Below are 24,225 nucleotides of genomic sequence, written 5' to 3'. Positions count from 1 at the left end.
ATGCCTTCAGAAAATTATTCCCCTCCTCACCATTCTGCAGGAAGTACAGCTTACAGCTGTAGGCAGCCATGCACTGTGATTTTCACAACATTCAGCATTTTCTGTCTTGAGTGAATACTTTCTACAATTTCAAAACAAAACAGGGCAAAGTCTGAAGGGAACCAAAAGTGCCACCTCCTCCTGTGTTACTAGGTCTCCACCTGAGATCTGAAGGGGTCTCAGCTACTGCAGCTGTTCAGAAGGACAAAAGGGTAAACTCTCTCATGCATCCCTTTGTCAAACGCAGAACTTGGACACAGTGTGGAAAGAAGCAGCCTAATACTCAAATTAGACATTTTGTACAGTAAATTTTAATACAAACTATGGGTTAGGATCTTCTGAAAAACTCTCCCAGAGGAGAGTGACTGCCAAGCAAACACAACAGCAGCCAGCACAGAAAGTTGGCAGCAGCGCGTGGAGACATGGCAGCACCTGAAGCTATGGACAGGCAGATCTGGCAGGACAGCCAAAAGGATGCTGCAGCGTCTGCAGTGTCTGTATTGGGACTGCACACTAGCTTAACAGGACAGAAACATCTCATCTGCACAATGCAGGAGCTCATACATTTCTTGTAGGGCCAAGAAGTATTGAATTATTAAGAAAGGGAACTTATTTCTTGAGGTGTTCAAGTTAAACAACATAGGAGTTTCAACTAATGGATTAATAGAATTTTCAACTTTGCCAACATTTTCCCCCAGAGATTTGCATGACAACAGGTTGTACCTAATAGAAAACTAAGATTGAAGACAAGTTTAGGAGAACCAGTTGCGCTAATGGCAAGCTTTCACAGAATCACAGAAACACCAAGGTTGGAAAAGACCTACAAGATCATCCAGTCCAACCATCCACCTATCACCAATAGTACTCACTAAACCACGTCCCTTCACAAACACGGACTCCTAGCACAAGCAAACATTAGGCAACTCCCTTATACAGGTCCTTCAGTACATCAAGCTCCCCAGCATATTCTTGAAGTGGCAGCTTCCATGTCTATTTTTACTAATAAATAATAATTAATACACAATCAGCTGCTATTATGTTAGGTGCAGTGGATCATTTTCCCAAGTGTGTATTCTGAGACACAGCACAACTGCCTCAGTCCTGACAACACAGTCCATGTCATTGAGCTATCTATGAAGTAGCCAAGGGATAAACTGACTGTTTGAAGGTCTGACACAGACTAAATAAAAGATAAATGCAATCCAAATTCACCCTGTAGGAAACACCAAGTTGTTGTGTTATCAAAACAAATCTTAGAACAACTCCGTTGGAAAACAGTTTACTGCTGAAAAAATGCTCCGTTTCCAGAAATTTATTCCAAAGGACTGCGAGTCAACAGGATCCGAATGTCTATTAAAAAGAAGAGATGATTTTTAAGCTGAAGGCTTTCTTTATCATCTTTCAGCTCAGATCAATATAGATCAAAATCAACTTTTCAGTGTAAATTTAGACATCCCAAATTGGTGGCTTTAAAGTGAAGTAATTACACTGATGCATCTTCAGATGTAATAAACAGCATGAGTTTTCTCTGCATTTTCCCCCATTCCCTTCCCACCACATAATTCAGGTAAGCTAGAGGCAAGTGTCATAGGACAGCAATTAACATCTCCTCCTCTCTCTTCCAGTTCAAAAGAAGGCAACAAAAGACTCAGTAATGGAGATTCACTCTCTGAATGAAAAGGTCCAGTTTTACAAGATTCATTACAGTCTCTTATTCACCAGCAGCCTTGGCATTCTTATTCCTCTCCCTTGCACAGACATTTCTGGAATGTGTTTCAGGCTACTGAAAAAAAAAAAAATACATATATATTGATAGTTCAGCAGAAAGCAGCAAAGGCTAAAGAAAGGAAGAATCTGAAATCAATGCTGCTCCTGTCTTAAGGAACATAATTTCTGCCAGAACCATCAGACTGTACTCTTACAGTGAACAAAAAGCTTTTTTCTATTTTTTCTATTTTGATGCACACAGTAATATTGAGAAGCTACTTACAGAGGAGAAGGATGTTTGTGGGTTTATACCAAGACTTGTAGGTCTTACGAGGCATTTGTGACTTTCTAATAAAAAGACACAGAAACCTAGACCTACAAATTTATATTTTCATCTTCTTAGGAAGAATTCTTCTTGCAAAGCTTCCTCCTTGCCTTCATGTATGTTGATTAAATAAGGGTCCTTTCAGAATGAAGATACACAGAAATTTGTGTCAAAAGTTTCAGAAGGTTTTACTGTCATTACAATGAGAAAGATATTGCTCCTGCTTGCTTCAATTGAAAGCTCACAAAAATCAATTATGAGATTGAAACAAAGTCTGCAGAACAGGAGCATGAAATTTCTTAATCAACTATTGGGCCTGGCATGTGAAAAATCCATACAGCAGAGTGCCAGAGTCCTCTTGAAGAATATCTTCTCTGCACTTTCTGAGGACAGTCTGGCTCAGTATTAGAGACAAGAGACAAAATCTGGTCGGTGTTCTGCTTTTCAGATTTAGACTGAGGGGAACTGACTATCGTTAGTCAATTGTCTAAACTCCAAATTAAGAACTGGTGAACTGACTGGGGTTGGCCTCTTCTCCCATGTAACTAGCAATAGGACTGAGAGAGAATGGCCTCAAGTTGTGCCAGGGGAGGTTCAGGTTGGACATTAGGAAATACCTCTTCTCTGAGAGGGAGGTCAGGCACTGGAATGGGCTGCCCAGGGAGGTGGTGGAGTCACTGACCCTGGAGGTGCTCAAGAAATGTTTTGATGTTGTACTGAGGGACATGGTTTAGAGGGAAATATTGGTGATAGGTGGATACTTGTACTAGATGATCCTGGAGTCTTTTCCAACTTTGGTGATTCTATGATTAGTATTGCACAAGAAAGTGTGCCCAGTCATCTAACCTCTTTGCAGTGGTAAATATTAAAATGGGAAACAAATATAAGACAATAAACAACACTTTTTTTCCTAGATTGATGTGATGTAAGTCAGCGCCCTGTAATATAATAAAAGAAATGGACATGCAGAAAAACATTCCAATCCAAATTAATCTGTTGATTTAAAATGTCAACAAGAAAACCAACGAAAATACTTGTCCTGAAAGAGTTAATGTAACACCAAAGCTGAATAGCAAATCATAGGCCAGGAACTACCAGGATTAGTCAACAACTATTTCTAAGGGTGCGAACTTGCTCTTGGGTTCCAGTTCACAGCTTCTGCACAAAAGCACATTCCTACCTCTCCAGAGCTCTGCCCACTTCATTTAACCTGTATGCCACACAAGGCAGGTCTCCCACTGAGCACCACATACATGATCCTGTCTTGAAGATTTACATCACAGAATTATTTTCTTAGTTTTGTATACTTAATTATTTTCTTAGTTTTGTATACTTAATTATTTTCTTAGTTTTGTATACTTAATTTACTCTAAAGCCATAGGGAAAAAAACAAAACAAAACAAAACAAAAAAAAAAACAGAAAAAAAAAAAAACAAACAGAACAAAAACCCAACACACAAGTATCTAGCAGCTCTCCATGCTTCCACACTCTGTCCTGCTAATTGCCTATGCCAATGATCTCCAGGATTTGTATCAGGATATTTAAAACCACAGCACACACCTCCTCCACTACTTGAACTACAGCAGTAAGTGCTACTAGAAATAGGCATACAGGACAGTAGAAGTGGACTGGCCAGTGGTGAGTAACAAAGCAAGTTTATTGCCAAAGTGTACAAATATTTGCAGGACATGAAAGGAATGTTGGGAGTCTACCTTGTTTTTGGAGGAAGGGAGGAGAGAGGGAGGTGTTATTGAGCAGTGAGAAAAGATGTCTGCTGGCTGGTTCAGCATAAAGGAGAACAGGTTTGGCACTTTCTCAAAAGGAACATAAATGTACATAAGACCGAGTCTTCAGCATGGGCTGAAGCAGTTTTCTGTATCCATAAACTACAGAAAGGTTGCATATGCCTTATTTCTGTAGCTATAATATAAAGCCTTGCTCAAAAATCAACAAAAACAAACAAATAATAATAAAAAAAAAAAACAACCAACCAAACAAACAAACAAAAAGCAAATGCATGTATTAATATAGCTGGGTTGAGGAATGGGAACTGAAAGCAAATACATGTCACCTTGCTTTTCCCACTTTGTAGAACTTACAAAAAAAATTTCAGTTTTACTTCTCACAGGCAGGAACGAAAGAAGAAACATCCAATGAGAAAGTCCTGTGTATCAATTTCTTTCAAAATTTACAACGAATGTATTTACTCCTATACCTTTCCACTGCTTGGAATTATACTGCTTTTAAGCAAAGAAAGAGCTTACACTGTTATGCACAAAGCAGACAGGCATTTGACTCTTCACTTTGTATCTGCAAATGTTAAGTAGATATCACCATGAAGTAGAATGCAAACATTGTAAGGTTAGAGAATACTGCCTCCGATTTATTTTTTTTTTTCCTTCATAAATCAAGCCAGGAATTCTAAACCTATTCTCATTAATGCCCCCAGGTTCTCTGAAGACATGTGCTGACATGACAGCAGGATTTTTATCACTGTAGATTTCGGGGCGAGAAAGGAAGGTTTACACTTGAGAAAGCTGTTTCTGGGACAGAACACATGACAATGCTAGAAGTTTTTTGGTACAAGACTTTTGCTTCATCAAAATGTATTGAACTGAATATACCAGCAGGAGACATTTGCTGACTCAGATGTCACAACCTGTGAGTCCAGGAATAAGTTTAGTTTATGCAACAGACATTGCTTTCTGAAGACAGTCCCAATGCACGGGTAAACAATCTTGCTGACAGAAGCCTAACCACATATCTGCAAAAGGCTTCAGGCTGCACTGACCTGCCTCACACACACACACTTTTGCTACACTTTCAAAATAGGATTAACAAAACTGGATTTGTTTGCCAAGGTTTCAGTTCTTCCAAACTCTTTGACACTTAAATACTTCAGATACCAAGCATTAAGCAACATCCTAAAACCCTCAAAAACACACAGTATGCAATTGACTTCTCGAGGCAAGTCTCCTCCCACTCCCTCCAGCCCCAAACTTTCACTTAGGAATCTTTTTTTTCTCCAGTCAATCCGTCTGAACACTCATTATCTGCAGTTTTTACAGTCTGTACAATGCCAAAATTGACACATGATCTTGCCTAATGGAACACAGTTTATCCCAAAACTTGCATTAATTTTTCAACAATGAAAAAAAACGGTTAAAATGCCCTTCTGAAGCACTACAGAGCCTTAATGCAGGGATACATTAGTTCCTTATAAGATACTGACTGCTTAAGCACTTAGATGTATACCTCCAATATAAAACACTGAGAAGAAACTGAGTATCCTGGCCAAGAAGGTATAGGTAGCCTGCTTGGGGCCACTGGGCAAGATAACCTGCAGAGGTCCCTTCCAAGATAAGCAATTCTGTGATGCATCTAAAATATATCCATCAACTTACACAATACACATTCATTATTTTTAGTTAACCACATAAAAGTAAATAAACCAGGTAGCTATGCAAGAAATCAGAAATTTATAGAAGTGTATTCATTTATTCTCATGACAAAACAAAAGTACAATCACCAGACAAACAAGAACCAGTCCAAATTGTCGCACACAAGTAACATGAACCACTTCCCACTCAATTGCTTCTGATTTAACTACTAAAGGAGAAACAGTACAAAAAGAGATGTAAACATGCATTTATTTTGTGTTAATCATTTTATTCGGTTGAGTGAAAAGATAGTAAGCCTTTCAATGACTACTTAGCTAACTAATAGGCAAACTGGTCCATACATGTGTATTGGCACATTTCCATGAGGAGATCTTGTCCTCTTACAGAGGAGAAAGATGTGAACATTGACAATATCTTCAAGTATCTCTTCCACACACATCTGCACATACCCCACTTGACTCAAAGTAAGGCTATCTCATTGCAGCAAACAAACCAGTAATTTCAGTAGGTATAAAGCTCGTTTTCCTTATAAACTGTGTTAATCCAAGGATGCTCAGATCTCTCACACAATTTTTTGTCAGTACAGACAAACACAGGGATTTTAGAACAGAGAAACCAGCCTCACACTCCATGATTTTGCTCTAGTCATATACTCATTTTCAATGCATCAGCCTAATGGACTTCTGAATGAGAGCCATGATCCCGTACAACAGGGTTACACGTGCCTCTGTAGTTTCTAAAGGTTTCATTACTGAAACAAGAAGATAACAGGTAATGCAAAGAAGCAGGAGACTGAAACAGGATTTATCCCTTAAAATGCCAAGGCAGAATACTAGCATGGAAATTTTCCTGTGCTCAGAAATAAACTACTATCTGAAGTATCAGTTCCCTCTTTTTAAGTCAGTGGATAACTTGCTTTGGTGAAGAAAAACACCTGTCAGGATAGTTGTCATGAAACAGGAAAAGCATACCTTCCAGAAAGTCTGTCAAAACACATGGATGAGACTTGCAAATTACAGAGAGGGAATAACTGTCTGTTCTTTATGTCCTGTATCGGTCTGAAGGTTTTATGAAGCCTTTCTCACTGAATGCTTCAAACAACAGAAAAGAACAGCTTATCTTTACCCTCAGGTAGTTACAGAACATCAGTGGAAGGCAGATGTCTAAAGTAATTAAAAAACAGGGTAGGATCAACAAGGTTGACAAGTCTGAGTATTTAACTGTGGACTTGATTTCCTAGAGAAACAAGATTTCAGGGTTCGACATACTCACCATTACCAATAAATCAGCAGAGACAGGGAGAAGGAGATGCCACACAGATATTGACAAGCTCCAAGGTTTTCCAGAAAAACCACCATTAAGTACCTGCAGAAAGTAATCTTAATCCCACTATGAAGCTCTAATGCTATAAAAGAACTTTACACAGAACTTGCACAGCAAGCAGTAAAGCTCTTTTTTCTGGTCTTTTCTGGTGGATAGTCAAGATGCCCCCATAGCAGTACCTGTATAGGTGGGGTCTCTACGTAATCTCCATACTGGTCATGACAAACAATAGATCTGAGGCCACGGCAGACAGAACTGAATGAGGCTTGGTGAATTGTGGACACGCTCTCTCTTTAAAGAGAAAATATTTGCAAAATTCTCAGAAGTACTTCAGAAGGCTGCTTCCCACCCTACACAGGTGTCCGGTGGTAGGAATCACAGTTTGGTAACAAGAGTCCAACTTACAAACTCTGCCCCAGAGCTCTTTTGTTCCAACCCTTTAACTGTCCTAGCCTTCCTCATTAGTTCTGGCAGAGTAAGGCTGTGCAGAGTAACGCTCTGTTACATTCCGTTCAACATCTGAATCATTAGGAATGTCTCCACATCAAGTTCAAAATAAAAAACATCATGCATGTTTCTGTTCTACTCATCTTGCAAACTAGGATCTCCATTAAATAATTAATTTTAAACAGCTGTCAGTTGACACAAGGCATTTTCAGGCAAAATATAAGTGAAATTATTATAACTTCTCTCAATGCAGGCCGCAGATGAGTTAAGCATAACTCACCTTAAATACCACATTGCTCTGCTATGCATCTCTCAACATTCCTGCCAGTTGGACAAGTACACAAACAACAGAAGAAAGCAGGTATCTCAAAAGCTTGGATCTTGCATCAGGTGACTATAATGAGCACTGCATAAAGGTGTACTTTAGGTGATGTTACAAAAGACCGAGGAAAACGCCAGTGGTTTAGAGTGTATTCCTGCTATGCTTACTCCTACCAAAGGCCATTTGTCACACACATGCCATCTGCTGCACTGAAATGTGATATCCAATCTGGTAAAACAAAAATCTCCTGTGGCAGCAGGCTTGTAGCACACAGAAAAAGTACCAGCACTCACAGACGAGCCATTTCAGGTGATTAAAGTGACTCTTCGCTACAGAGATGGCTTCTTTAGGAAGCTCCTCTTCCTAGCAGGACAGAATCACAGCTGCTGCTGAAGACTCTGCCCTACACAAGTGACAAGTTCATAAAGCAAGTAGAAACTAGAAACATTTGTATCAAGAACAGTGAGTTAATAGTGCCACATTTACACACGTGTCCTCACTTCCCCCACTTTTCCCAGCACACACATGGGCCCCTGGGGAACCCAAAGAACTAGAAACTTCCCTTGCCTGGCAAGTCATTTCAGGAAACAGAGGTTGGGTTTAAAGAGACTCGGTCTCCTAGTGCTTATGGAGGTTTCCCACAGCTTGGAAGAAAGTAAAATCTGGAAAGGCTTTTACAGAAAGGCTTCTACGCTTCCATAAAGTCGGGGCATCCTCCAGCGAGCCTCTCCTTGGTCAGCCACTGGTAGGAGCCGTGGAGGTGGAGAACACCACTGCACACATTTCAATCTCCTTATGTTTCTAATTGTCCACAACCAAAACCAGATGCATTAGTCTTATTTCAAGAACTAAAATGGACCACGTAGCTCAGTGTACCTGCTTTATAGTTAAGAAACATTTTGAAATTTTAGTATATCTGGGACCCCTTTGTACTATTACAAGGATCTAGCTTATGCAAGCTTGCATTATCATGTGGAGAATATCCACATTGCCTGCCCACAAAGGCTGCTCAGGTCCTGAAGGGAAATGTAAAGTAAAAACTTAAAGAAATATGGAAGAACAGAGAAGGGAAAGTCCATGTTATAGAGGCTTCATATGTCTGAAACATGTTCCCAGAACAAGGCAGGATTTTCCTTCCAGCCTTCTGCTTCCCCTCATGAAGCTCAATACCCATGTCTTTCATTTTCCATGAGAGACACTTTCCAGACATATCTCAGTTTAATTCTTAGTACATATAGGGGGACCTGAACATACTAAAAGGCAGAAAAATCCTACTAAGTGAAAGCAAAAAACAAACAAACAAAAAAAAACCAACAGCCACTACCAGACTGCCAGTTAAGAAGAGCAAAACACAGAAAAGAGGGTATGGAAAAAAATACAACACAGAGGGAGCTGGCTTTTAACAAGTCTGGGAGGAAGTCCTACAACAGCCATTGTGCAGAACACCAGCAAAAGCATGAGAGACACAGATCCTTCTCTGCTCTCTCACAGAACCTTTTGCAAATGTTTTTAAACTATCTTACATTCTCTTCTCAGCTCATCTGTGTTCAAACTTGTGACTCGGAGTTCACAACCACTGCAAGGAGCACAACTAGCAAAACAGGAGGAGACTCGTAAAGAAACAGATCAAAGCAGACCAGACAATTCTTAAATCAAGGATGAGGGAGTGCACCTAGGACAAAAGAGAAAAAAAAAAGAAAAAAAAAAAAAGGTGAAAAATACAGAGAAGCTCTTGAAAATAGCAAAAGACAGAGTAATTTGGCATGGGAAAATGAGATGGCAATGCACCAGAGAAAAGGTTGAGAGGCATCTTCTTTACTTTAAAACCACAACCGTGGCCTAATAGGGCTAAAACACACTTTGACACTTCAGTGCAAGCAGGAGCAAATCACATGCCTGAGATTTTCTTCATCATGTTAACTACTCTTGTGATAGTAACACGTTAGAGAGAGTTTACAAGTAGTTTTCTACTGAACATTTTCCACCAAGAAAGCATATCAGCTTCTTTTGTAACATATGTTATTTTAGTCAGGCTATCTGCACGTTAATACACTCAGCCTATTGTTTCAACAGCAGTGCAGACCTGCATTATATAAATTGCCCAATATCATATCATCTTGGCTACAGATTTCATTTCTTGGGATATGAGACTTCAGTGAAAATCATTATACAGTGAGACAGGGAAACCCAATCCATGGTTTCTTTGTTTTTTTTTGTTGGTGGTGGTTTTTTGTTTTGTGTGTGCATTACTATTATTATTTTTTATTTTAAGTGTAAGCCTACTACATTTCTTTCTGGGAAGATGTTTTTCACACAGAGCCAAGTTCTTTGAGTATTATTCACATGGACATAATCACTGGATTAAGTGAGATTTGATTAAATCAGCTTTCGATCTGATACAGCAAAACAACAAAATACAGCACTAAATTAATTTTTAAAAGCCTTTGATAATACACACACCTCTTTAAAATATCTAATAATGTAAAGTCTAGTTGAAAGTTTTGTCTTCCTGGTCTCTTTCTGAGGGTTAATCAGTAAACTAAAATTGTGCTATACACAAGTTGTTGATAACGTCCTGCCTATAGGCAATACTATTATTCATGTATAAAACAATGGATTTTTGTTAAGAGTAATTATTTTGGTGTCATTTGATTTTTAATTTTAAATTAAGCAAGGCCTGAATATTTCATTTACAGAGCATATGAGGTGTGGTGGGTTTTTTAAAATGCTACATGGTGAAATCTGCTTATTTTTACATTGTAAGCATTTTTGTGCTATCCTGTTTTTCTTGAATGACCATGTACATTTGGAGAACTAGTAAGTGTAAGATACACAGACCAGAGAAACCGCTCTGTTGGCAAAGAGGAGTGAATATGCATGTATATTACTTTAAAATATAAAGCATGGGAACTAATAAACTATGGGATTGCTTGTTTGTTTCTTAAGTATAAAGCACAAACATGCTACAGTTACCTGCCTGCTTTATTTAAAATAAATAAACTAAGTTATTGAAAACAATCAGACTGAGACACTACCTTTATGGCTAACGTGTTTCAAAATCTTAGTATTTTGGAGAAAATAATAGGAAATAACCCCACAGAATTATATGAGAATCCATTCCCTTAATATAAAACATTGCAGCACATAACACAGCTGGGGCCAGCCTAGAGAAGAGAGGGCTCCAGGGGGACCTTATAGTGGCCCTCCAGTTCATGAAGGAAAGGTGGGGAGGGGCTTTTTGTAAGGGCATGTAGTGACAGGACAATAGGAAATGGCTTTAAACTGGAAGAGGGCAGATTCAGATTAGATACTGGGAAGAAATTTTTTACTGAGAGCGGTGAGACACTGGAACAGGTTGCCCAGTGAAGCTGTGGATGTCCCTCTTACATCAGAAGCATTGAAGACCAGGGTTGGATGGGGCTTTAAGCAATCTGGTCTAGAGGGAGGTGTCCCTGTCTATAGTGGAGGGGTTGGAACTACATGATCCAACCCAAACCATTCTATGATTCTATGATTGTAATTGTGTGAAATCCCTCCATATTTCTATCATCTACATTGCTAACCCCCCAGCTTAGCTTACAAGAAAAGCCAATTCAGAGGGTTTTTTTCACCAAAGCAGAGCAAACATGTCTTTTATGAGCACTATGGAGGCATTGAAGACACCGAAAGATTACCATTTCAGTGACACTATTAGTTCCATCTCAGAGAAACAGAAGTAGATCCCAGGATAAATGGGCTTTACTTCGCAACCTTATGAGGAAGCTTCAGCTTAGTCAAGGGAAGAGGTTTTTCATTTCAAGTCATGAGATGGAGAAAAAAAAAATGAACATTCAAAATGTCGTGGGTTTCTTTTTGATTTTAGTCTGCCCAGTTCTACAGAAACACCACTACCTGTTTTCTTGATTTGTCTGGGAGCTGCCATGATGAGCTCATCCCATGTAATTACACTCAGATACTTGTTGGATGTGCAAAACCACGTAGGATGGGTAAATAAATTCATAGTAATACAGTATTTCAAAAACAATTATTAACAGCTAGAAATACAGGCATCCAAATTCTAGATGCTGGATTTTGAATAAAATATGCTTCTAGCTTCCACACCAAGTACTCCACTTTGAGGATTAAAAACAAAAAGAAGAAAAACCTGACATAGCTCTAATAACTGAAGCTGCAGCATCCTCATTTGTATGTCTGCAGTTGCTAGACATTAAAGAATAGATTATCTGAAAGAGTAATGGAGTGCAGAAGCCAGAAATCTGATTCCAGACTTCTTAAGCACATGTGTTGGTGGACAGATAAGAGGGAACTGGGAGAAAAAAAAGCTGATTTAGGTTTTTTTGTTTGTTTTTGTTTAAAGTTACTTCTGTAAGCACAAAGTGAATCTGGTAATTCTTTTTTTAAAAATAGTTTCTTTTCAGTTAAAGAAATTCTCTCAAAGACTGTATACCTGAGATTGTAAATACCATTTAGTGCCAATTTACTGATGTTGCATGCTATGTGATGCACGCACTCACACTGATCTTTTAATTTTGCCATCCACTTTTTTAATGTTAGGTCCCCGTCTTACTTTCAAATCCTCATTTCAAAATCCCAATTGAGAAAAGGACTGGATACCTTCTGAGCAAGCAGAGGAGGCTGCACATAAAAATGGTCAACCTGATTTGAAAAGATGGAAAAAAAAAGGATTAGAGATGATTTACTCTAAAGAATTTGCATTTGAGATCTGTCACGCAATTTCACCAGGGAACTTAGGATGGAATTTGTGGGAATTGAATTTTGACTAAAATTTAATCCCAAAATAGCATACTCAAAGTAAGCTGGGATGTGTTTGCAATGTAGACTAGTTACAGCTGAATGCTGATTGTTTGGACACAAGAAAAATGCCCAAAGTTAACGGTTTGAAATGATTTCAAACTGAAAGAGGAGAGATGTAGATCAAATATAACAAAAAAAAAAAAAGTGGGCTTATTTTTGTTTTGTTTTTTCTTTTTTTACTATGAAGGTAGTGAGGTTGTTCAGAGATGTTGATGCTCCATACCTGGTGACATCCGAGGTCAGGCTGAACTCGACTCCGAGCAACCTGATCTGGCTGTGGGCATCCCTGTTCATTGCAGGGGAGTTGACACACATGACTTTTAAAGATCCCCTCCAACTAAACTACTCCATGATAAACCACATTGGCAATGAGTTTGCACCACTGATGTAAAGCTGTCCTCAAGCCATGGTAAACTTCGTCTGGCCTGCATACAGTAAGCATACATACAGTAAGACAAGCCTCAATGGACATGCTACATTTCAGGGTCAAGCAGTTCTCCTGCTGCACTTAGAGAAATTCACCTCCTCTCTGCCTTCACCTGCACCTCAGTCAACAAGGTGAGAGCAAGAGCCAGGCACTGAAGGCTGGAAGCTCCACAGCAGCTTGTGAACATGAGCAGTTGAAACAATGTCCATTTTACTATTTATTTAATTCCGTTTTTGAAATCTGCCCCCTCAAAGGCTTCAGATCAAAGGCTGCTTTAAAAAAATAAATCTCGGTATTACAGGAACTAAGCAGCAAAGGGAGAACAGGGAAAATCCTTATCTGCATAAAGAAACAACTAGAAGAGATAAAATGAATGGTACAAAGAAAAAGTAGTCCGTCATTATAATGGAGGGACATAACTCATGCAGCCCCACAGCCATCTGCACTATGAATACATTGTGTTCAATATACTCCCTAATGAATCCCAGCGGGGTGACAGAGAAAAATTACAAGAGTTAAGTGACAAATTTTGCTGGTAATACTAAGATACCGAGGATGAAGGCAAGTGTTGATTGCTAAGAGATACAGAAGGACTTAATGACAACCAATAACTAACCAGTAAAAATGTGGGTGAAATTCAATACAATTTAAATATAGACTGATATTCATGGCAAGAAGAAACACCTCGACTTCATACGCATGATGATGGGCTCTGAATGACTTGAAAATGAGATTTCAGTTTTTTAATAGCTCACTCTACAAAAGCACAGTCAACAGAGCAATGTAGCAATTATTACAGCAGAGAATGAAATCAAAACCATCTTTATTCAGCAGTGTAAAATGTTGAACTGCACCCTGAAACTTGTAAACAACTCGCACTCCCTCTTCTGAGAAAAGAATAAGCAAAACTAGAAGTTATAAGGAAGTATAACACAGACAGTAAAAGGCCAGACATAATTTCCATTTGAGGAATAATTAAGCAGAGGAAAATCAGCTCGGAGAATACATGAAGGCATCAGGTGAAACCAGCCATTGTCAGGCTCAAAACAGAGCCACTTCTCATCTTTTTCCTCATACAGAACAACTTCTCCCAGCCTATTTCCTACTCGCACTCCCTCCTCACTGACACATGAACCTTAAATGAGGAAAAGGAGTTAAGGAAAAGACACATCATCCTTCCCTGTAGTAAAACGCACCCACATAACGCAGGCCACTGAGGTGCCCAGCTAAAACTCTGAGGCAGTTTTGTTGGACCGGCAGGCAGTTGACCTGCTGAGCCACTGGCCTCCAGACAAAAAGAACCAAAAGAAATCTCTGGAGATGGACAGTCCTGTCCTAACAGCAAATGAAGGAGGCTGCACTCTCCCTACCTTCAGGTTGACTGAAATAACCTGATTTCTGAGAATGGCTACATAGAGAAACAGCCAGCACTTGCAGCCTGTTCTTCCAAGTTATGGCAAAAGCACTGTATCCTACCTCAGTTTTTGGAGGCTGTTCTGCTAGGAATAAAAAAAGGGCTGTTCTGCCTTGCCCCAGCCCAGCCTTGCCTTGCCAAGCCTGACTGTCACTCACTGTCTGTACACACAGGCATCCTCATTTACTCACATCAGGGCATCAGAAAGTGAAGCGGATTTCAACCTCAGCCAGTGCTTGCGAGGTGGGGATTTCTTACAGCTGGGCCTCTCCAAGCTGATTAAGTGTAATCGTACAGTGAACAAAAGGATCCGACTTACAGCTGATTACTCACTAATAAAATACTGTACTGTGAATTCACAGCTCAGCTTATCCCATACTGAAATCTCCCATTTGTGTCAATAGACCTGAACTGTAGTTGAACTGATGCAGGGCACTCGAGCACACAGCAGCTGTTCCTGGAAGAAACTTGCCTGCCTTTGAAAGAAATCAGCATGCATTACAGCTGGAGTACAACCTCCTGTGTTGAAGGTCGAACCTACCTGTTCCAAGGGCTATGAAACGATCCTCCACAACCTCCTTCTAGGAGAATTCCTGACACAACTCTGACTAGGCCAGAAGCTAGAATTCAGCATGTCTTAGACTATCCAAACCCATGAAAGAAGTGAATATTGCAGGTACTATAACAACAGGATAGCAGGAAAGAAGCCTTTTAACTACTTCTTGCCAAAGAGCTTTTTCCACACCATCAATTTTTTGGGTCAGACACTCTCATATTTGCCTGTAGGGCACCACATGACAGCACGTAAGAATGATAAGATGCTACCTGTCTAAATATAGCATTTATTATTATGTTTCCTAGCTACCTTCAGATGCTGAAATAAAAAAACAAACAAGCTGGTTGGCAGCAGCTGCTATGACGTCTGCCTTCCACTCAGTCATCAGGTAGCATTCAATGAAAAAATATGCCACTGAGACAGTACTTCAGTGGTACTGCTGCCAACAGAAAATCTATCCAAACTTGAGCTTCCAAACATGCAAATCTTAGATCTTGGGACTAGACAAAGGTTTAACTGACAGTATTAATGAAAATGGAAGAATGTGAAGATTTTAAACCAATACCAATAGAGAGAGAGAAAAAAAAAAAAGAAGAGACAGCACAGGAAAAGAGCGTAACCTGATTTTATACGGAAGCTGCAAAAAACTATGACAAAAAATATCCTTGCAAAGATTCAGAAGCTGCTATCAAGTCTGAAAAAGACAAAGGGATAAGAATGCACTGCTCTTTCAACATCTGGATTTAAACCAGAACAATAATGTCAATGAAAGACTGCAGATGGCAGGTGGATAATTCCACAGCCTCTAACTGCCCCAAATCCTTTCTGAAGGTTTCAGCCAGACATAGTCTAATAGCAAAAGTGGTCAGAAAGAAAACAACAGAAAATTACTCGTGTAAAGGAGTCTGAGCAGGCTACAGTTTCTGCAGGTATAGTACACACATAAACAGCAAACTCTTAATAAAATATACCTGAAATTATTCATTGCAATCATTGTTAAAAAATTCACTCAAATCCTGAGATGACATGTGACTACCACACACGGTCACTTGTTTTTATAAGAAACAAACACAAAGATGGCACTGTCTGAACACTATTGAAGCTGACCTATCTGAAACAACGTAAGGGATTTTGACTCAGAAGCAATCAGCACAATAGGATGGTAGCTGTTAAGATGTCTCATTGCAGATGCCAATAAAATCAAAAGAAAATTTCTGCCACAAAATTCAGAAGTTCAAACAACTGCTTAGTTCTGTGCTGGGACTCTGTAGATAGGTTGTTATAGGTGTAATGGGCTTGCATGATCTCACAGAAGAGTACAACTACCACACCTGTAAAGCCACATGCTTCGGCCAGCAGCTTCAACTCAGGCTTAAAGTAATCAGCATCTCAAACTGCGGAAGAATTATTATCCTGCTGCAATGTGCACACAGTGATGCACATCTTCACAGAATTAATTTCCATCAAACCCAGATGTATTTTTCAGAATGCAGATGAAAATGCTTTTGTCCTTTTCTATGTCAGGTCCTACATCCAAAAAATTTATCTTCACCATCTCACTTCACAAGAGCAGATGGTGCTTAGATGTGGAGGAAGGCAAGTCAGGAGAGACAAAGGGAAACTAAGGAATATGCCCTCCGAAGAAGCTTGGCTTAAATCAGGGTTTAAACAAGATAAGACTTCATGATTTGAAGAGTACTTAAAATACATATTTGATCACAGCACAATTTAAAAAGTCTTGTCTTTCTTGACACTGGGCCAAATAATTACTTTTCTTTTTCTCCAGGGCTGAGGCAGACCGACACTCAGTGTGTCACCCCACACCTACTCCAGAGCCATGACTTCCTCTACCCTCAAGCATCTGCAACATCCACACTAACTGCTGCTCTCAGAATCCTCCTCTTGATTCCAAGGACCCTGAACTTGCCTGAAGCATCTTTGATATGAGGAAAGGCTGAATAACCTGGGTCTGTTCAGCCTGGGGAAGACTAAGGAGGAATCTGATTAATATTTATAAATATCTAAAGGGAGGTGGGAAGTAAATGGACAAGGCTGGGCTCTTCTCAGTGGTGCATAGCAATAGGACAAGAAGTAATGGCCTAAAAATTAAACACAAGAAGTTCCATACAAACATGCAGAAGAACTCCTTTACAGTAAGGGTGATGGAGCACTGGAACAGGCTTCCTAGAGAGGTTGTGGAGTCTCCTCCTAAGGAGATACTAAGAACTGTCTTGATGCCTACCTGTGTGACCTTATTGTAGGGCACTTGATTTGGCAGAGGGTTGGATTCAACAATCTCTTGAGGTCTCTTCCAACCCCTGCAACTCTGTGATTCTGTGAATTTCATGCAACACATGGTGGGATCACTGACAAGGATCTATGGGAACAAAGTGAAGTAGTGGAGGAACAACGTAACTATCCACAACCTTGTACCATCATACGAGCTAGTGTACAATCATGTCCATGATAGTGCATCAAGAGTATACTGCTAAGGATAGCAGTGCACCCAGATAATGTAAGAACCCACACTGCCATGCAGTATTAACTACACCACCCAATGCATACCCACTGAGCCCAACAGCATTGCTTCTATAGGGCAGCTTCCTCTTTCAACACACAGCTCAACTAGTAGTAGTAACGTTCAGGGTTCTTTTCAATCAATAAAGTAACATTAATGTTTCATTTATTAAATACTAAAAAACAGAAACCTAATAACAGGTGTTATGTGAAAACACCTGTATGGCCAGATCAGTGCCAACATGAGCACAGACAAACCACTGTCATACAGACTACAACTTCTAGAGAAGCAGTATATTCAGAACAGCCAACATGTATGCATTTGAAAGCTATGCAATAGATAAGCCAGGAAATTCACACATTTATTCCAACTCTTCCTAATTTTTGAGCACCTACCTTCACAGCCCAATACTCTTTTGGATGATAAAACAAATATGGACTAGAGGAGAAGAAAAAAAATTAGAAAGAAGTCATAATACGTAATTCAGCAAGGCTTGCTCTCATTACACATGTGTTAATAAGAAAATTACATGGACAACTGATTTTTTTTTTTACTCTCAGTTAAAGAATTAATCTTTACACTGAAATATCTATTGACCCTCTTTGTTGGAGAGGGTCCAGAGAAGGGCCATGAAGATGATCAGGGGACTGGAGCACCTCCCCTATGAAGACAGGCTGAGGGAGCTGGGCTTGTTCAGCCTGGAGAAAAGAAGGCTGCAGGGTGACCCCATTGCAACCTTTCAATACCTAAAGGGAGCCTACAAACAGGAGGGGAATCGACTCTTTGAAAGGGTTGATAAGTGCAGGACAAGGGGAAATGGCTTGAAGTTGAAGGAGGGGAGATTTAGGTTGGATGCCAGGGGAAGTTATTTACGGAGAGAGTGGTGAGGTGCTGGAAAAGGCTGCCCAGAGAGGTTGTGGATGCCCCATCCCTGGAGGTGTTCAAGACCAGGTTGGATGGGGCCCTGTGCAGCCTGGTCTGGTATTAAATGTTGAGGTTGGTGTCCCTGCATGTGGCAGGGGGGTTGGAGATTTATGATTCTTGAGGTCCTTTCCAACGCTGGCCATTCTGTGATTCAGTGATTTACAAGCTATACTCACATAATTCATGGTTGGATAAGTACGGATGACAACATCAATTTTAATAACCCTTTTCCATCAATCTATCTCAAAAAATACAGACAAAATAGACAAACAATTTAAGTGCAAGAACTTAAGAGCCAGAAACAGAGGTCCTACAGCGTAATCAGAGCTTCAAGAGCTCTGATTATAAAATAATGAATTAAAATCAATGAAATGTTACGAGTTGCAATTTAAATCAAAATTCATCTCTGCTTGTATTGCTCCTAAATAATCACACCTTGTACCATAAAGCACATTATTACCTACTACCTGTCAAGCACAGCTTAGTTTACAACGTGTAGAAAATAAAGCTGTAATTGGAATTCATGTATATTTAAAGTTTACTTAATTAGCACTGTATAATACTTAGAATTTTAATTTTTGTAATAAGTAAATTTGAACTTGAAACAGAAATTTTTAAGAAATCACTTCATTACTGTAAGGCCTTTAGTAATTAGCCCACATATAATTATTTGTTTGAATTAGAATAGTTAGAAATTAAAGTATTTTTTCTGATTGAAGCATTAGGATGAAAAAAGCCTTTGGTTCAATTTCAACAAAACATTCCAACTAAATTTTCAGCAAGACACTAAAACCATAGTTACTTTAAAAATATTCATCATTAAACTGGTGGCTGAATTTATTTTTCCAAAGTGATGCACTTCTGGCAAATAACCCATGACTGCAATCAGAACATAACATTCTATAATGTGCAGATGAGGGCTTTTCACCATTAGTAATTTTTGCCTCTGCCAGTGCTTAGAAACATTATGTCTTTGAACTCCTTTAACTAACTCTAGTAAAAACAAAAAACTTCAGCAAGTACCCCTTCAATCTATTACCACTAATATCTGAGATGTTCTGGAGTAAACTGAGAGACCTCTAAAGAATTAAATACTAAGAGCAACTGCAGCTGCCAGAGATACTGAGATTTTATTTCTGCTTTACCTCATGTAAATTACTAATCCAGATGATAATAGGAGTTTTGCTTAAAAACTTTTCTATCTAACACGCTGCTCTGTTGAAGAATAATTTCTAAGGAAAATAATAGCAACAAGGAGCTAAAATGACTTATTTCCCACCCACCCCTCTTTTTTTTTTTTTTTTTTTTTTTTTTTTGCCTGAAGCAGTTACAATTTATTAATGTCTCGTACAAATATCTTTCTAGGTCTGTCTTGCATATGAAATATGGTACTTCATTTGTATTTTTAAATAAAGTACTTCCTCTGCTTCCTCTGCTGTTGGACCGATGCATCACTAAGAAAAGGTATGACTGTGAGTTCTCTGCATGTTTATCATAAGTCCTGTCTGCTGAGGAAAAAGAGGAATTGCAAGCCTGACGCTAATGGAAGTAAATAAAACACTGCTGTCAAATGATGTAAGCAATTTAAGAACCTAAAAGTGTTTTACAAACATTCTTTGTTATGTCATCTGTCCAAACAGATAAATATTGTTGGTCCTATTACACAAATATAGAGAGTAAGGGGCAGGAAGGTTTCTTCTTACATGACAAGATGACTCACTGGCAAAGTCAAACAAAGGTGAAGGTAAAGATAAATGGAGAAATACAACTCAGTGCTTAATCACTGTTACCATACCCTACAAGTACCTCAGTAATTAAAATATCATTCATCTAATCAAGTGCAAGAGAAGATCAACAGTGTGAACTCTAGAACATGCCACCTCGGACACGGCATGATCCTAAGCCATGTGCTGCAGGTTTACTACATCAGCATACATCAAATCAACACTCTCACCATTTCTGTTCCCAAAAAAACTGTACAGAAACCTTACAGGAAAGATCCTGCATGATCAAGAGGTCGATCACTTTACTTCTACCGATCCTTTACTGATTGTTTTATTTCTAGTGCTCAAAGCCTGTCTCCAATGTGAAACTGAAAGCACAGCGTAGGTGAATATCAAGAAGCAGAGGAAAGGAAAAACCAATCCCAGCTGAGTAACGTCACAAAGTCACTTTTAATTTGATTGAAGTTTCTTTTCACACAAACTACCGGGTGAGAATTAAGGTGAGTGCTGCTGTTACAGGATTCCCATCCACTCCTGCCAGGGGCAATGGGCTTCACTGGCAGAAGCAGGCGTGCAGCACCCAGTATCTAGGTGGGCTGCACTGACCTCAAGCTCCTACTGAAATCTAAAGGCAGGTGTTTAAAACATGATGCAGCTAGCCCACAGTATATCTGCTACATTCAGTGGATGTAACTGATATTTTCTACTCAGAAATTATTACTAAATTCTAAATACCTTATTACTAAATACTAAATACCATCACCACGCCATTCCATCTGCATTGTAACTGATGATTGGAAATGCAATTGTACATCTCCAGAAACAGCATGTTACCCAAGTAACCAGGGAATGATGATTACAAAACATTTTGGCAGGCTTGAGCTCCAATTAAGTTGTTACAAAAACTTCCTGCACACCTGGACATATCACACCGAAAGCAAACAAGTTAGGTAAATAACATTCTCCTGTGAATAAAGCCATGCATTCTACCTACCCTACTATGGGATTTGGACCATGCCTAGCCAGTGCCACAAAATCATTCAGTCCTGGATACATTTTGCATCTTTGAACAGAGAACGATTTACTGATCTTCCCAGTGGGTTCCTGCTTTAACATGAGGAAGACATTTTAAGTCCATTCAATAACTCCAATAAGGGGGGGGGGGGGGGAGAGGGAGAGGGGGAGGGGGAGGGGGTGGAATCCACTCCTCTACCTGCCTCTGGGGCATCTCGGATACCTCTCAGTGCTCTCCTTAAGCATGAAAGGTATTCAGCAGCCGATCAACGTGCCCTTTGGGTCACGCACACGCTAGAAATCCCAAACGTAAACCCAAATAAGTGCAAAAATAAAAGCGTAGAGAGCTGCCTATGTTCCCGCTGTAGCACGCACCTTACGGCAGGGCAGGGCACGATGCACGCTGCACTTTATCGAGGTTTGCGATAGCGGGACCCGCAGTCGGCCCCTACTCACAGAGCAGCCCCAAGCTCGCAGCGCTCCCGTGGAAATCTCCGGCGAAGTTTTCAGGTGATGTCAACAACAGGAAGGACGACTTCGAGCCAGGTTTCCATTTCTCATCAGCCGCTGCCTTAGAAGTTGGGAGGAGAGCGGGTTTACACCAAACCCGACGCGGGCTCCGGCACACCACCCCTTTCCCCGAGCCGGGCTTCCCCTTCTCCTACCGGGGGCCGCGGTACGCAACGCTTTCATCACGCGGACATCGGCCCCCGTTCCGCGGGGCCCACGCCCCTACGAGCGCGCTTCCCACGGCCCCCTCACCTCCGTGCCGCCGGGCTGCGGCTCCTGGACTCGGCTCCGCGCTGCAGTCCGCGCCCGGGACGAGCCCCACCACCTCCGCCGCCAGCCCGCCCGCCCGCTCGCCCCGGAGGTGGTGCCGCCGAGCCGTGCCCGCTGCGACGGCGACACCCAGCGGCGGCGCCCCGCCGGCCCGACCCGGCCGAGGAGAGGGGAGCGGCCAGCGGGGAGTCGCCGCGCCGAGCTGCCGGGCCGCTGCCGCCCCGGTGCCCTCGCGGTGTTCCAGTGCAGAGACGTGGAGGGCGGCGAGTCGCTCGGCAGCCCTACCTGGTGCGGGCGGGCAGGTCGGAGAGAGAAGCGTGAGGCCGGGAAAGGGCGGGCTGGTACGGAGCCAGAGCGTCGACGCGGTCTTGAGGTGCTCTCCCTGAATGCAGGCTCTTCTGCAAGGTAGTCGTGGAGACAGAGAAGCCCAAGTCGTGCTAGAGCACCGAACGCAGATGAGCCAGGTGCTCTTCCAGCCAGCAGGCTTCCAGGGCTGGGCTGAAGTCTGAGAGCCCGGGGGAGAGCTTGCTGCACCTGAGCACCGCATCACCCAGCCTTCTCTTCACTGCAGGGCCCTTTGGTGCACCTCAGCCATATGTCTGTGTGGGCATTCATGTGTGTAAATCAGTAATTCACAAACTGGCAGGAAGGTAAGTTAGACAGGAACATTTTTGAACAGGACAGGAGAAAGGGGTTGGTGCGAGTAGGCAAAGTAGCATAACAGAGGAGGGATCCAAAGAAAGAGAAAACAGAGCAACACAGTTCCTAATGCAGAGATACTGTGGGCATTTTGGTGCAAAGTCCTCTTCCTCTGCCAGGAGGCATTCTCGGGATGATGGCCTGAATGAAGCAAACATCAAAGCATCACAGGCACTAAAACTTGCAATGAATATATACTTGTGAATGGTTTGTACCAATCCCAACATTGTGCCCCCGTCTAATACATTGTTCACGAAACAGTTATGATGGTATTCATATTCTGTGCCAGTATTCACACCAATTCTTGCTTCTCAATGTTCTATAGATTCACTGACTCTATAGCTTGGTCAGGATTACTGTGCTAGTCCAAAGCCTGACAGTGTTACAGAAATCAGAATATAATTGCTGAAATGCACAAAAGTAGGCTGTGATTGCTTACGCTACAGCTTTGGTTCCTCATTCCCCATATTCAGTCTAGGCCTTCTCTGTGGGAACTTTATTGATACTGTGTAAAATTCTGACATGGGAACAGAAGTATTGGTGCAAGTAACAGTTAAGCTGTGTGTTAAGTAAGTTCCACATGTGCAAATTCTTGCAGGAGAACTTTGATGGTTATGATTGAGAAACAAGATATTAACACGTTGCAGGAAAAAAAAAGGGTTTCCCTGGCATTGATCTACAAGCCATCTGATGGGAGTTTTTCCCCTTTAAAGAAGCAGGATGAGACTGTCCTGATCCCACAAACCTCGATGTGGGTGGGCCCCTTGAATATGGCGATGTCAGCAAGAATACACCTGTGCTCAATTGTCGTTAATCTCTTTCATCCAGAGAGTCAGCTTTGTGTTCTCTTTTCTAGTTTTGTTTTCTGTCAGGAAGAGAAAGTCATGAGGAATTCCCTCACTTGCCTGAAACAGAAAATATTTGTCGTGTCTGTGAAATGTAACTCCCTCTGAAGCAGTCCGCTCACATGCAATATCTTAGACAGTGTGTATTCAAAGACTTAGACCCATGTCCACTTTCCCCTACCAGCAGTCTGCGAGTGCAGGCATGGCAGTGCTTCATTGTGTGCAGCAGGCTTGGGAGTGAAATGATCTGATGAAAGAAGAAAAGAGATTAAAAAGAAAGAGAAAAGGGGGAAAAGGAGAAAAAGAAAAAGAAAAAAAGAAAAGATGAAATGTGGAGGGGATAGAGCAACGTGGTGGTAAAGGGACAGAGGATAAACAAGTCCTGAAGTTCAAACAGAGCCCAGGATGGATTATATTGCCCAGAGGTTGGCAGAAATGCTTCAAGCTCCACTCAAAGAAATCTACCTGGAGTTGAGCATGGCATTTAGAGGGCTCTAAACCTGAAGCTGTAGTCAAACAAATGGTCACTGGCTTCAGCACTGTGGGAAGTGTGCTGTAATCAGTGCTGTCCTACCTCAGCTTCCACGCCTTCATTTGGTATTTCAGTATCTCCAAATTATTATCTGTGACTGCTGCTGTTTCACAGCCCTTTGTGTAAAAGAAATCTGATACAGTCAGCCAGGCCATGGGCAAGCCCTGCTTTCCCTGATCAGCTTTGAAACCAGCTGCCCTTCCTGTGCAGATGTGATCTGTGGCATGCAAGACAGACAGGTCTTTATTACCAACACGGAAACTTTCCTTCTGTTTCTATCAGGGGTTTTCAACACATTGGTGTCTCCAAGGGCTGTTCCAAGACAGAAACAATACTGGTGTACGTTCCTGCTCTACATTTAAGTCTTGAATCCTTGTAATGGACTTAATGTTAAAATATTTCACATCACATT

At 40.9% G+C, this 24,225-nt stretch overlaps 1 protein-coding gene across 3 annotated transcripts in view; it reads right to left on the bottom strand.

Annotated features, from left to right (window-relative positions):
* ANKRD6 (ankyrin repeat domain 6) overlaps positions 1-21,816 on the bottom strand; it is a 109,260-nt gene extending 87,444 nt beyond the window's left edge. The window contains exons 1-2 of one of the 3 annotated variants that reach the window (XM_052690428.1): positions 21,720-21,816; positions 21,338-21,528 (exon numbers count right to left, since the gene is read on the bottom strand). The gene's annotated coding sequence lies outside the window, so the exon portion shown is untranslated. Of the gene's footprint in view, positions 1-21,332; positions 21,529-21,719 lie in introns of those variants that run through there. The other 2 variants (XM_052690435.1, XM_052690441.1) reach the window with 2 other exon arrangements.
* Between the last annotated feature and the right edge of the window lie 2,409 nt (positions 21,817-24,225).

Source organism: Tympanuchus pallidicinctus, unplaced genomic scaffold (genome assembly GCF_026119805.1).
Source record: "Tympanuchus pallidicinctus isolate F22 unplaced genomic scaffold, pur_lepc_1.0 scaffold1, whole genome shotgun sequence".
In the NCBI taxonomy this organism is placed as follows: Eukaryota; Metazoa; Chordata; class Aves; order Galliformes; family Phasianidae; genus Tympanuchus; species Tympanuchus pallidicinctus.
Note: the sequence above shows the minus strand (reverse complement) of the source record. Positions and strands in the feature narration are given on the sequence as shown.